The 12,187-nt window shown below is 46.0% G+C and overlaps 1 protein-coding gene and 1 non-coding gene across 3 annotated transcripts in view; both read left to right on the plus strand.

The window, feature by feature from the left end:
* SHISA9 (shisa family member 9) overlaps positions 1–12,187 on the plus strand; it is a 355,587-nt gene that overhangs the window by 61,168 nt on the left and 282,232 nt on the right. The gene's annotated exons all lie outside the window — the stretch shown is intronic.
* TRNAG-CCC (transfer RNA glycine (anticodon CCC)) lies at positions 1,886–1,958 on the plus strand. Its single transcript has one exon. It is a non-coding gene; the product is annotated as a tRNA-Gly (tRNA).

Here is a 12,187-nt window from a genome sequence, read left to right on the forward strand (position 1 = left end):
TAAAGGAAATCAACCCTGAATATGCATTGGAAGAACTGATACTGAAGCTGAAGCTCCAATACTTTGGCCACCTGATGCGAAGAGCCAACTCTTTGGAAAAGACCCTGATGCTTGGAAAGACTGAAGGCAAAATGAGAAGGGGACAGCAGAGGATGAGATGGTTAGATAGCATACCAACTCCCTGGACATGAATCTGAGCCAACTCCAGAGGAGCCTGGCATGCTACAATCCATGGTGTTGCAGAGTCCGACAGGACTTAGCAACTGAACAACAACAAACAATTGGATATATACCCAGAAGCTGGGTTGCTGGGTCATATGGTAGTTCTTTTTCATTTTCTGAGGAACCTCCATGCTGTTTTCCATATGGCTGTACCAGTTTACATTCCCAGCAGTGTGGGAGGGTTCCCTTTTCTCCACACCCTCTCCAGCATTTGTAGCATGTGAACGCTTTTATGCTGCTTTGACTTCTGAGCCACGTGTTTGGCTCATCACTCAAAAATTGAATAAAAATGAGCTGAACTGAGCTCTAAAAGCAGTTATGAATTTTGGAGTGGGGCGAGGGGAATAGAATGTGAGCTGTCAATCCGTGATGGGAGATTCTCACTCTCCTTTCACTCTCAGCAGATTTTCTTTTCTGTATCTGATAGTGGTGAGGCTTTAACCATTTACTGAATAAACAGCCTCTTGATCTCATACTTCCTCCTCTAGCCAGACTTTTGTCATAATAACAGGAATTCATCAACATCTTACCTTTAACAGTTGTTAAAGTGTTGCCCCCCTGGAGGGTCACGGTACGTAACTTGTGTTGAGCACGTACGTCATGCCGGATGCACATTTCACTTTCACAATAACCTGTCACCAGCGTTTTGTGGACATGCAAACTAAGACGTGCAGAGGTGAGCCGATTTGTTCGAGGCCCTTGGAGGTTAGCCTGTGGAGGGTAAGATGGAGCATTGGGTAATTAGACGGCTGTGTGCTAGGCACTGACTAGGTCCTGGAAATACCCTGATGAATAGAAGTCAGGTTTTGCTCTTTAGAGATCACACTATCCAAAGGGAATGACAGAACTTCCACACGTAACTGTTATGTAGTGTGACAGAGGCTTTAAGCTGGGAATAGGCAAGGCCAAAGAAATGGGAGAAGGGAATCAGGGAAGGCTTCCTGGAAGAAGAGAAGATGCTATAGTTATACATAACTCCTGTGTGCATATAGGAGTTTAATAAGACAGGGAGAGCCTGGAGGGCATTTTGAGGGGAGGCCAATCCAGGGAGAGGAAACAGCACATGCAGAGGCCTGGAGGTGGGAAGTGGTTGACCATGAGGGAGGAAATATGAGAGCCCTTGAACTGCCATGGAGGAGGAGCTGAGTGGGGACCTTGATACCGTGCACGGGGTTCATGCCATTTTCCTCCAACCAACCCCTTATAATGTATGACTTTTCCTGCTGGCAGTATGTCCCTTTGCCTTTGTGATATGTCTGTAGTCAGCTCCCAAGATTCATTCTTTGCTTAGCTGAGTTGTTGCTATGTGTCACCCTCGGAGCTGGAGGTTCAATGGCAAAAATGAGGTGATGGTGTCATGGGTGAGTCAGGCATGGACATAGATAAATTGATATCAAATGGATGTTCATAAATGGCATTATACAAAGAAGTCCAGGAATGGAGCATATAATTAGGGACAGGAGGTGGTTGGGAGGACTTCTTGGAGGAGGTGACTCTTGAGCTAAGTTTTAATAGATGAGGAGGCCTTGGTTGTGGGAGTGGGGATTAGCTAGTTTGGCCTCAGAGAAGAAGGGACAGCAGGGACAAAAGTCCAGAGATATGATGAAATTAACTGTGTGTGTGGAGCCAGTCGAGTGGCCAGAAATAAAACTGAGATGGGAGTTCCCTGGTGGTCCAGTGGCTAAGACTCTGTGCTCCCAATGTAGGGGACCCAGGTTCAATCCCTGGTCAGGGAATTATATCCCACATGTGGCAAGTAAGACTTTGCCTGCTGCAAATAAAGATCTTTCATGATGCAATGATATCTGATGCAGCCAAATAAAATAAGTAAATAAATATTAAAAAAAAATTGAAGAGGTAACGGAGCCCAAAAGGCCTAATAAGGTGTTTTCATGAGGGAGGAGGAAGAAGGAGAAAGAAGGGGAAGAAAGGTGATATCCTCGCATTCTAAAATGCTAATAAAACCAGAGCATCCGGTAAATCAGACCGTTGCACTAGAACTGTTACCCTGGGGAACAGCAAGTGAACTCACCAAGTCAGGTTTCGGCCAAGCCCTGTGAGTCGAGTGGCTGTCAGGTGTGATCACACATCCCTGCCAGAGCTGGCCTTTCTCTGCTGGGGAGTTGTATCGTCCAGCCTGGCTGAGACTGAGAACCCAGGGCCTCCACTTCAGGCCAGTAAGAGTAATTAAAATGGGATCAGTGGTTGCCATGGCAACATTGACATCCGTGCTCCCAGCATGGAGGCCTCTGGCCATGGCCAGACTTGCCTCCTGAGGACTGACACCTGGCCCCCCTTGCCTGCCCTGGCCAGGCTCCCTACCAGACAAGCAGGAAACACCCCACACGTCCCAGCCATCATGTGCCAGCGCTATCCTGTTGTCACTTTATGCATGTGACCTTGGGTTCTCAAGACAACAGCCCTAGGAGGCAGGAGGGGTCAGCTGAGGCCAAGAGAGGCTCAAGGATCTGCTCAAGGACAGTGGGAACCAGAGTCTGCAAAGTTTTGTATCTGCAGGATACAAAACTGCAGAGCCTGGGGTCATTAGTTTCGGGCTTTTTGACCTTCCTCACCGTTACTTTTCAGACCCACAGTTGTGAGAATGACACTTACCACATTCACTTCTGTTATGGACTAAATGTTTTTGTCCTCCCAAAATTCCTATGTTGAAAGCCAAACCCCTAATAAGATGGTTTTAGGGAATGGAGACTTTGGAAGGTGATTAGGTTTAGAGGGGTTCATGAGGGTGGAGCCCCCATGATGGCATTAATGCCCTTATAAGAAGAACAGACATCAGAGCTCGCTCTGCCATGTGAGGTCACAGCAGGAAGGTGGCCACCTGCAAGCCAGGAAGCCTTCATGGTGAACCGAATCACCTGGCACTTTGACCTTGACCTTGGACTTCTTAGCCTCCAGAACTGTAAGAAGTAAATGCCTATTGGTGTAGTCACTCAGCCTATGCTATTTTGCAATGGCAACCTGAGCTAAGACAGCTAGCCTTTAACCTCCTTCCTTGCATGTGTGCATACGTGCTCAGTCGCTTCAGTCATGTCTGATTCTTTGTAACCCCATGGACTGTAGCCTGCCAGTCTCCTCTGTCCATGGGATTCTCCAAGCAGGAACACTGGAGTGGGTTGCCATGCCCTCCTCCAGGGGATCTTCCTAATCCAGGGATGGAAGCCACGTCTTTTATGCCTCCTGCATTGGCAGGTGGGTTCTTTACCACTAGTGCCACCCAGGAAGCCCAGCCTTCTTCTTTGCTGCTGCTGCTGCTAAGTCGCTTCAGTCGTGTCCGACTCTGTGTAACCCCATAGATGGCAGCCCACCAGGCTCCCCCGTCCCTGGGATTCTCCAGGCAAGAACACTGGAGTGGGTTGCCATTTCCTTCTCCAATGCATGAAAGTGAAAAGTGAAAGTGAAGTCGCTCAGTCATGTCTGACTCTTAGTGACCCCATGGACTGCAGCCTACCAGGCTCCTTCATCCATGGGATTTTCCAGGCAAGAGTACTGGAGTGGGGTGCCATTACCTTCTCCGGCCTTCTTATTTAAAGTACCTCAATTTCCGTTTGGAGAATTTTGTTCCCTTCATTGGCTGCGTCTTGGTGGGACGGACTGTTGATGGTCACGTGACCACGTTGGGCCAATCAGAGTTCTCCCCAGGCCTGGCCTCTGCCCATTCTTACAGTCCAGCATATTCTTTCCACAGGGCGCTCGGGGAGACAAGGAGGGAGCTTGGCTCCTGTCATCTGATCCCAACCCTACTTCCAGTTCGAGTTCTCAGCCATTCCATCCTGTGTAAGCTGCTGCTCGGGGTCCATCCAATCATGTCTGTTTCTGCTTCAGTTCCCCACCATCATTTCTGTTCCTGGCAGACAGAGGTTCCCCAAGAAGGGTTAGCCTGGCTCTGGGAACTTAAAAAAAAAAAAATCAAATATAGTTGCTTTACAATGTTGTGTTAGTTTCTAGTGTATAGCAAAGTCCATCAGCTGTGAATACATATATCCCCTTGTTTTTGGATTTCCTTCCCATTTAGGTCACTGCAGAGGTATTGGGTCCTTTCAGTGCTGTTTGTTTTTGTTTTAAATCAGCTTTATTGAAACATAATTTACATGCCAATAAAATAGCCATTTGAAAGTGTACAGTTCATTTGCTTTGGTATATTCATGAAATGTGTATCCATCATCACTGTCTTATATTAGGACATTTTCGCCATCCCCAAAGAAACTCATAGCCATGAGCAGTTATCCCTTCAGCCCTGGAAATTACTGATTTACTTTCTACTCCATGGATTTGCCTATGGCAATGGCACCCCACTCCAGTACTCTTGCCTGGAAAATCCCATGGATGGAGGAGCCTGGTGGGCTGCAGTCCATGGGGTTGCGACTGAGCGACTTCCCTTTCACTTTTCACTTTCACGCATTGGAGAAGGAAATGGCAGCCCACTCCAGTGTTCTTGCCTGGAGAATCCCAGGGACGGTGGAGCCTGGTGGGCTGCCGTCTATGGGGTCGCACAGAGTCGGACATGACTGAAGCGACTTAGCAGCAGCAGCAGCATATTAAAGAATCACATGATATGGGGCCTTTCGGGTCTGGTTTTACTTATTTATTTATTTGGCCATGCTACATGACTTGTGGAGTCTTACTTCCTTCCCCAACCAGGGATTGAACTCATGCCCTTGGCGGTAAAACCACTGGACTTCCAGGGAAGTCCCATGGTCTGGCTGGCTACTTAAGCTTAGAGTGTTTTCAAGGCTCATCCATACTGTAGCACATATCAGTATTTCATTGCTCTTTTAAAAACTGTGGTTAAAAAAACACAGAATGTGAGATCTACCCTCTCAACACATTCTAAGTGAATTGTAGGCATGATATTGTATAACTGATAACCAGGACTTTTTCTCCTTCCATACTTGAAATTTCATACCTACCAAACACACTTTTTTTAAAGTTTTTTATTATATTTTTTAACACCCAAATCATTTTGTACTGAGGTTATAGCGGGTTAACAATGTTATGATAGTTTCAGATGAGCAGTGAAGGGACTCAGCCATACATTTACATAAATACCACTTGTTTTTAATCGTTGGCTGAAAGCATGTTGTGAGATGAGCATGAACGTGTGTGCATGTGATGAGCAAGAAGAGTGGGAAAGGTGAGGGATGCGAGGGACATCTCTGCAGGACCCAGGATGGCGGAGGGGAAGCAGACAGAAGCAAGGCAGCAGCCTGGATCTTTCCTGCAGCCTGACTGGGAATGGGAAATAGTGTCAAAAATACATGCAGCATGGCCTTGGCCTTCAGGGCCTCATAGTGTATCAGGAGAGCTGTTGACAAGGGCATAAATAACCATATCAGAGCACATGTGATAAGGACGTGAGGGAGACAAGATGGGTGGTGGGGATCCAAAGGAGGAAGAGATTGTTCAGTGGGGGGGATAATTGATAGTAACACAGTAACAATGATAAGAGGTAGCATTTATTGAACTTTTATTGTCTGCCAGGTGCCTAACTTAATGTTTTACATGCTGCTGCTGCTGCTGCTAAGTCACTTCAGTCGTGTCCAACTCTGTGCGACCCCATGGACTGCAGCCTACCAGGCTTCCCTGTCCCTGGGATTCTCCAAGCAAGAACACTGGAGCGGGTTGCCATTTCCTTCTCCAATGCATGAAAGTGGAAAGTGAAAGTGAAGTTGCTCAGTTGTGTCTGACTCTTAGTGACCCCATGGACTGCAGCCTACCAGGATCCTCCATCCATGGGATTTTCCAGGCAACAGTACTGGAGTGGGGTGCCATTGCCTTCTCCTTTACATGCTGATGTCATTTAATTTTCATAATAACCCTAGGAGGTAGCTACTCTTATTTCTCCCATTTTCCAGATGGGGGCTACCGAGGCACAAAGAGGTTATATAAGTGTCCCAAGGTTACAGGGCCAGGAAATGGTTGGGTGGCATTTAAACCTTCCCTTTCCGGCTTCCCAGCCCATGGTGTCACAAGGTATCATGGGGGTAGAGACTTTGGTGTCGCCTTGTGAAAGGCAGCCTGAGAAAATTGATGCCAGCGTCAGATAATACTTGGGCTTCCCTGGTGGCTCAGTTGATAAAGAATCCGCCTGCAATGAGGGAGACCTGGGTTCGATCCCTGGGTTGTAAAGATCCCCTGCAGGAGGACGTACCAACCCACTCCAGTATTCTTGCCTGGAGAATCCCATGGACAGAGGAACCTAGCAGGCTACAGTCCATGCAGTTGCCAAGAGTCGGACATGACTGAGCGACTAAGCACAGCACAGCACAGATAGTACTCACCTCAGGCAGAAGGTATTAAAACAAGCTTTTTCACATGTTTTGGGTGTTGTAGCAGAGAGAAAAGCACTCATGTAATCCCTTCCCTCTAGTCTTCACCAAGGGGGCTTCTGGAACCCTTCAAGTGACAGCCTTATAATTAACTAAATGAAAAGCTCCCTGCAAACAAGGAATCTTCAAAGGGCTACTGCTTGCAGACTAATAACACTGACAAATCACAGTTTTATTTGAACAAATTTCTGCTGAAGTTGGGCCAGTTCCCAGACCTGCCCTGGCTATGTTACGAATCAGTCCACTTCCAGATCTAGCCCAAGATGCTGTGTTTGAAAAGAATTTTGAGCCAAGATATAGTCAGAGCTGATCTTGAAGTAAGCAAGATTGTTTCATGACCACAAGCCCAAGACCTTGGACTCTGGCAGGTAGCTGCAAGTATCTGTTGCCTGAACAAATAAAAATGATTCAAAGGTGATTAATTCTATGGTGCATCATAGATATGACATGAACCAAAGGGGTGATGGTGTATCTGTCAAGACCTTGGGGTTTTCTGCGTGTCTATTCAACAGAAATTCAATCTGACTTAAGTAATAGAATTGGTCAGCTGTAGAACTAAAATGTCTCACAGTATTCTAGCCTTCAGGAAAGGTTTGATCCAGCCATGCCAGTGTCACAAAATTATTATTTTCGTTGTGAGAGCTCAACTTCTGGGCAATTTATGACAGATATGTTTATACTACACCTCTGTTTGAAGTCTGATATTGTGGTTTGGTCAAGGGTAATATTTTATAGACACACAATCTGGCCTGAGATGGAAAAAAATTCACCAGATTGCCAAGCTTGTGTGAAGTACAGAAGAACAGATGACCAGAATTCAAGAACGTAACAGAAAATGGAGGACATTCCTAGCTGTGTAACCTCAGAAAAGTTTCTTAAATCTCTCTGAGATTTTCCCCCTGGAATAAACATGAATAGTCATTTCTGCCCTATTTTAATGCTTTGGGGTTGTCAAAAGCCTCAACTGAGAAAATATATCTATTAGAATTCTATGCAAGTGAGCAACTATACTTAGTGATCATGGGAATTAATGGTTATTGATCATGACAGTTTCTTGTAGTAGATGCTTAGACTGATCCATTCATTTATACGTTCATTCATGTATATTATGTATGTATGTGCCTTCAGGAAAGGTTTGATCCAGCAATGACAACAAATTATTGTTTTTGTCTTGAAAGTTCAGCCCCTAGGAAATTTAAGAGATGATGTGCTTAAACTGCAACCGTGTTTGAAGTCTGTTGACATATGTCTGTGTGCTTATATGTATTTAAGATATAATTTACGTACCATACAATTTCACATTTTAAAGTTATACAGTTCATTTTTTTGGTACAGTCACAAAACTGTGAAAATTCACAGGCCATTTTCGTCACCTCAGAAAGAAACTCCATATTGATTAGCAGTCACTGCCATTCCTGCTCACCCCAGCCCCTGGCAGACATTACTCTCTTTTCTGTCTCTCTTTTATTGAGCACCTCCTATGTTCAAGGAAGAGTTGGAAATATGATAGTAAGAAAATTCTCCCAACTGACGTGGAATCAGATGAACAAACCCTAAATTATCGAGATAAAAAATGAATGGAACTGACTGTCGTTGTCATTGAGGGGGTGACTGCTGCTTTTAAATAAAAATTTCAAAATATTTAATTAATTCATTTGGCTACGGCAGGTCTCAGTTGCAGTAGGATCTAGTTTCCTGGCCAGGGGTCAAAGCTGGGCCCCCTGCATTGGGTGTGCAGAGTCTGAGCCACTGGACCACCAGGGAAGTCGGGCAGGGGAGTGGGAGTGAATGCTTTTGCAGGCAGGGGCAGTGTAGGGTGGACCAGATTTACTTTCTCTGCCACAGCTTGGCAGCTGTGTGGCCTGAGTCTTGTTGAGTCTTAGTTTTCTTGTCTCTAAAATGCCACCCACCTCTGAGCGTTGTTCTGAGGGTAAAATGAGATGAGGCATGTAAAGAGTTCAGCATGTCATCTAGTGCATGCCTGCGTGGGAAGTTGCTTCAGTCGTGTCCGACTCTTTGTGACCCTAAGGACTCTAGCCTACCGGGCTTCTCTGTCCATGGGATTCTCCAGGCAAGAATGTTGGAGTGGGTTACCATGCCCTCCTCCACGGGATCTTCCTGACCCAGGGACTGAAATGGCATCTCCTGAATCTCCTGCATTGCAGGCAGATTCTTTACTGCTGAGCCACTGGGGAAGCTCATCTAGTGCCTAGTAAGTGATCAATAAATGGTAATGATATTATGCTTGAAGACTTTCCTGATGGCTCAGTGGTAAAAAATCCACTTACAAATGCAGGAGATGCAGGTTTGATCCCTGGGTCAGGAAGATCCCCTGGAGGAGGAAATAACAACCCACTCCAGTATTCACATCTGGGGAATCCTCTAGACAGAAGAGCCTGGTGGGCTACAGTTCATGGAGTCGCAAAGAGTCAGACACGACAGAACAACTGAGCAAGATGATGCTTGAAATGAATGATGAGGAGGAAATGGTATTTCTGGAAAACCTTGTAGTAAGTGTGAGTGCTTATCTCAGGAATTGAAGGATGGGGAAATTTTTCTTACCAAATGCTCCATTGAAACTGAGGTCTGACTTGGCACCATTACCATCTTGAGCTGGATAATCCTCTGTTGGAGGGGCTTCTTGTCTACTGAAAGACATTTAGCAGCATCTGTGGGCTCTCTCTGCTGGATGCCATTAGCATTTTCCAAGTTGTTCCAATCAAAATTGTCTCCATGCATACATGCTAAGTCACTTCAGTCATGTCCAACTCTTTGTGACTCTATGGACTATAGGCCTCCAGGCTCCTCTGTCCATGGGATTCTCCAGGCAAGAATACTGGAGTGAGTTGCCATGCCCTCCTCCAGGGAATCTTCCCGACCCAGGGATGGAACCTATGTCTGTATGTCTCCTGCATTGGCAAGCAGGTTCTTTACCACTAGGGCCAACATTGCCACACGTCCCCTGGAGGGCAAAGTTAGTCCCTACTTGGGCACCACTGATCAAAACTGAATTCTCAAGAATCCTTTGAAGAACATGTTGCTTTCCTGCATCTATGATTTTACTCACCTCAGGGACTTCTACCTCCCAGGTCTACCATGTCCAAATACCACCACTAGCCTTCAAGGCCAGGCTCCAATGCTACCTCCTTCCTGTGTCTTCAGTGTTGAAAGAGCTTCCCCCATTTTGAGTCTCTGCTGCTGCTGCTAAGTCACTTCAGTCATGTCCGACTCTGTGCAACCCCATAGATGGCAGCCCACCAGACTCCCCTGTCCCTGGAATTCTCCAGGCAAGAACATCGGAGTGGGTTGCCATTTCCTTCTCCAATGCATGACAGTGAAAAGTGAAAGTGAAGTCACTCGGTTGTGTCCGACTCTTTGTGACCCCATGGACTGCAGCCCACCAGGCTCCTCTGTCCATGGGATTTTCCAGGCAAGAGTACTGCTGTTAGTATACATATATCCCTCTTGAGCCTCCCTCTCACCACCCTCCACCCATCCCACCACTCTAGGTCATCACAGAGCACTGAGCTGATCTCTTTGTTTTATATAGCAGCTTCCCACTGCTACTGCTAAGTCACTTCAGTCGTGTCCGACTCTGTGCAACCCCATAGATGGCAGCCCACCAGGCTCCCCTGTCCCTGGGATTCTCCAAGCAAGAACACTGGAGTGGGCTGCCATTTCCTTCTCCAGTGCGTGAAAGTGAAAAGTGAAAGTCAAGTTGCTCAGCCGTATCCGACTCTCAGCGACCCCATGGACTGCAGCCTACCAGGCTCCTTCATCCATGGGATTTTCCAGGCAAGAGTACTGGAGTGGGGTGCCATTGCCTTCTCCGAGCTTCCCACTAGCTAGCTATTTTACAAGTGTGTGTGTGCTAAGTGGCTTGAGTTGTGTCCGACTCTTTGTGACCCTATGGACTGTAGCCCACCAGGCTCCTCTGTCCATGGGATTGTTCAAGCAAGAATGCTGGAGCGGGTTGCTATGCCCTCCTCCAGGGGATCTTCCCAACCCAGGGATTGAACCCCCATCTCCTGCAGCTCTTGCATTGCAGGTGAGTTCATTACTGCTGAGCCTCTGGGGAAGCCCCTATTTTACACAAAATAGTGTATATAAGTTAATGCTGCCGTCTCAATTTGTCCCACCCTCTCCTTTCCCCCCCACTGTGTCCACAAATTGAATCTGTAAAGCTCTTAATTTCTTTTTTGGCTATGCCCTGCAGCATGTGGGATCTTAGTTCCCTGACCAGGTATGAAACCCATAACACCTGCACTGGGAGCATGGAGTCTTAACCATTGGACCACCAGGGAAGTCCCTAGAATCCCTAAAGCACTTTATGTCTTATATGATAAACGAGTGCCAGTAGGTACTGGGTCTGTGCTTTACAATCCTTGTCACAATCCTATGAGTATATGGCAACCTGTTAAAATTTTTTGCCTTGGGTGAAAAAAAAATTCCATGAGGATGACATCATTACTCTCATCTATAGATTTAGGAAGCCAAGGCTTAGAAAAGCTATGTAATGTGGTCAAGGTGACAGCTGGACAGTGGCAAAGCCAGGACCTCTCAGAGTTTTGGCTGCTTCTCTTACCCCACCCAGTCTTTGGGACAACCCCTTTCTCCTTTGCACTGGAATGATCTGTATACATCAGTTATTTCCTTTGGACACTGTGAATCCCCTGTCTCCTTCATTTCCAGCACAGTGCCTGTCACATAAGTGCTAAGAAATATTTGTTGAATATGTAAATAAAAAGAAGTCTTTAGAAGGCTTCCAGGTGTGTTTACCGAGCTGTTGAACTTGAGAAACACTCAGCTCTAGCCAAGGTGGTTAAATATTCACCTTCCGGAAGGAAGGCTGTGGTCCAGATTATCCTCTTGAATTTTTTTGCCTGATTCTAGTCATTTGGTAGAAATTTTCTGAGTGCCTCCTGTGTGCTGGGATTTGTGAAAATCTCTGGGGATCTAGAAATGAAGAAGATGTGGTCTTGTTGGTAGAAATATTTTGAAGAGCAGTTTGGAAACGTCTTGGAAACTGAAAGATGTTCATACTCTTTGAACTGGCAGTTTCTCTCCCAAGTGGAGATTCTTCTTTTTTTTTTTTTTCTTGTGTTGTTTTTTTAAAATAACGATAACCCTGTATTGTTTGCGAGACAGCAAAAGGGACACAGATTTATAGAACAGTCTTTTGGACTCTGTGGGAGAGGGTGAGGGTGGGATGATTTGGGAGAATGGCATTGAAACATGTATATTATCATATGTGAAATGAATCGCCAGTCCAGGTTTGATGCATGAGACGGGATGCTCAGGGCTGCTGCACTGGGATGACCCAGAGGGATGGTATGGGGAGGGTGGTGGGAGGGGGTTCAGAATGGGGAACACGTGTACACCCGTGGCGGATTCATGTCAATGTATGGCAAAACCAATACAATATTGTAAAGTAATTAGCCTCCAATTAAGATAAATAAGTTTATATTAAAATTTTATTTTTTAATTGGAGGAAAATTGCTTTACAGTGTTGTTTATTTCTGTGTACAAGAATGCAAATCAACCCCAGGTGGAGATTCTAAAGGAGCCCATGGCTATGAGCACAGCAGGACCTGCAAAGAATAGTTATTGCAGTGTTG

The sequence above is a fragment of the Bos javanicus genome, chromosome 25 (genome assembly GCF_032452875.1).
Source record: "Bos javanicus breed banteng chromosome 25, ARS-OSU_banteng_1.0, whole genome shotgun sequence".
In the NCBI taxonomy this organism is placed as follows: domain Eukaryota; kingdom Metazoa; phylum Chordata; class Mammalia; order Artiodactyla; family Bovidae; genus Bos; species Bos javanicus.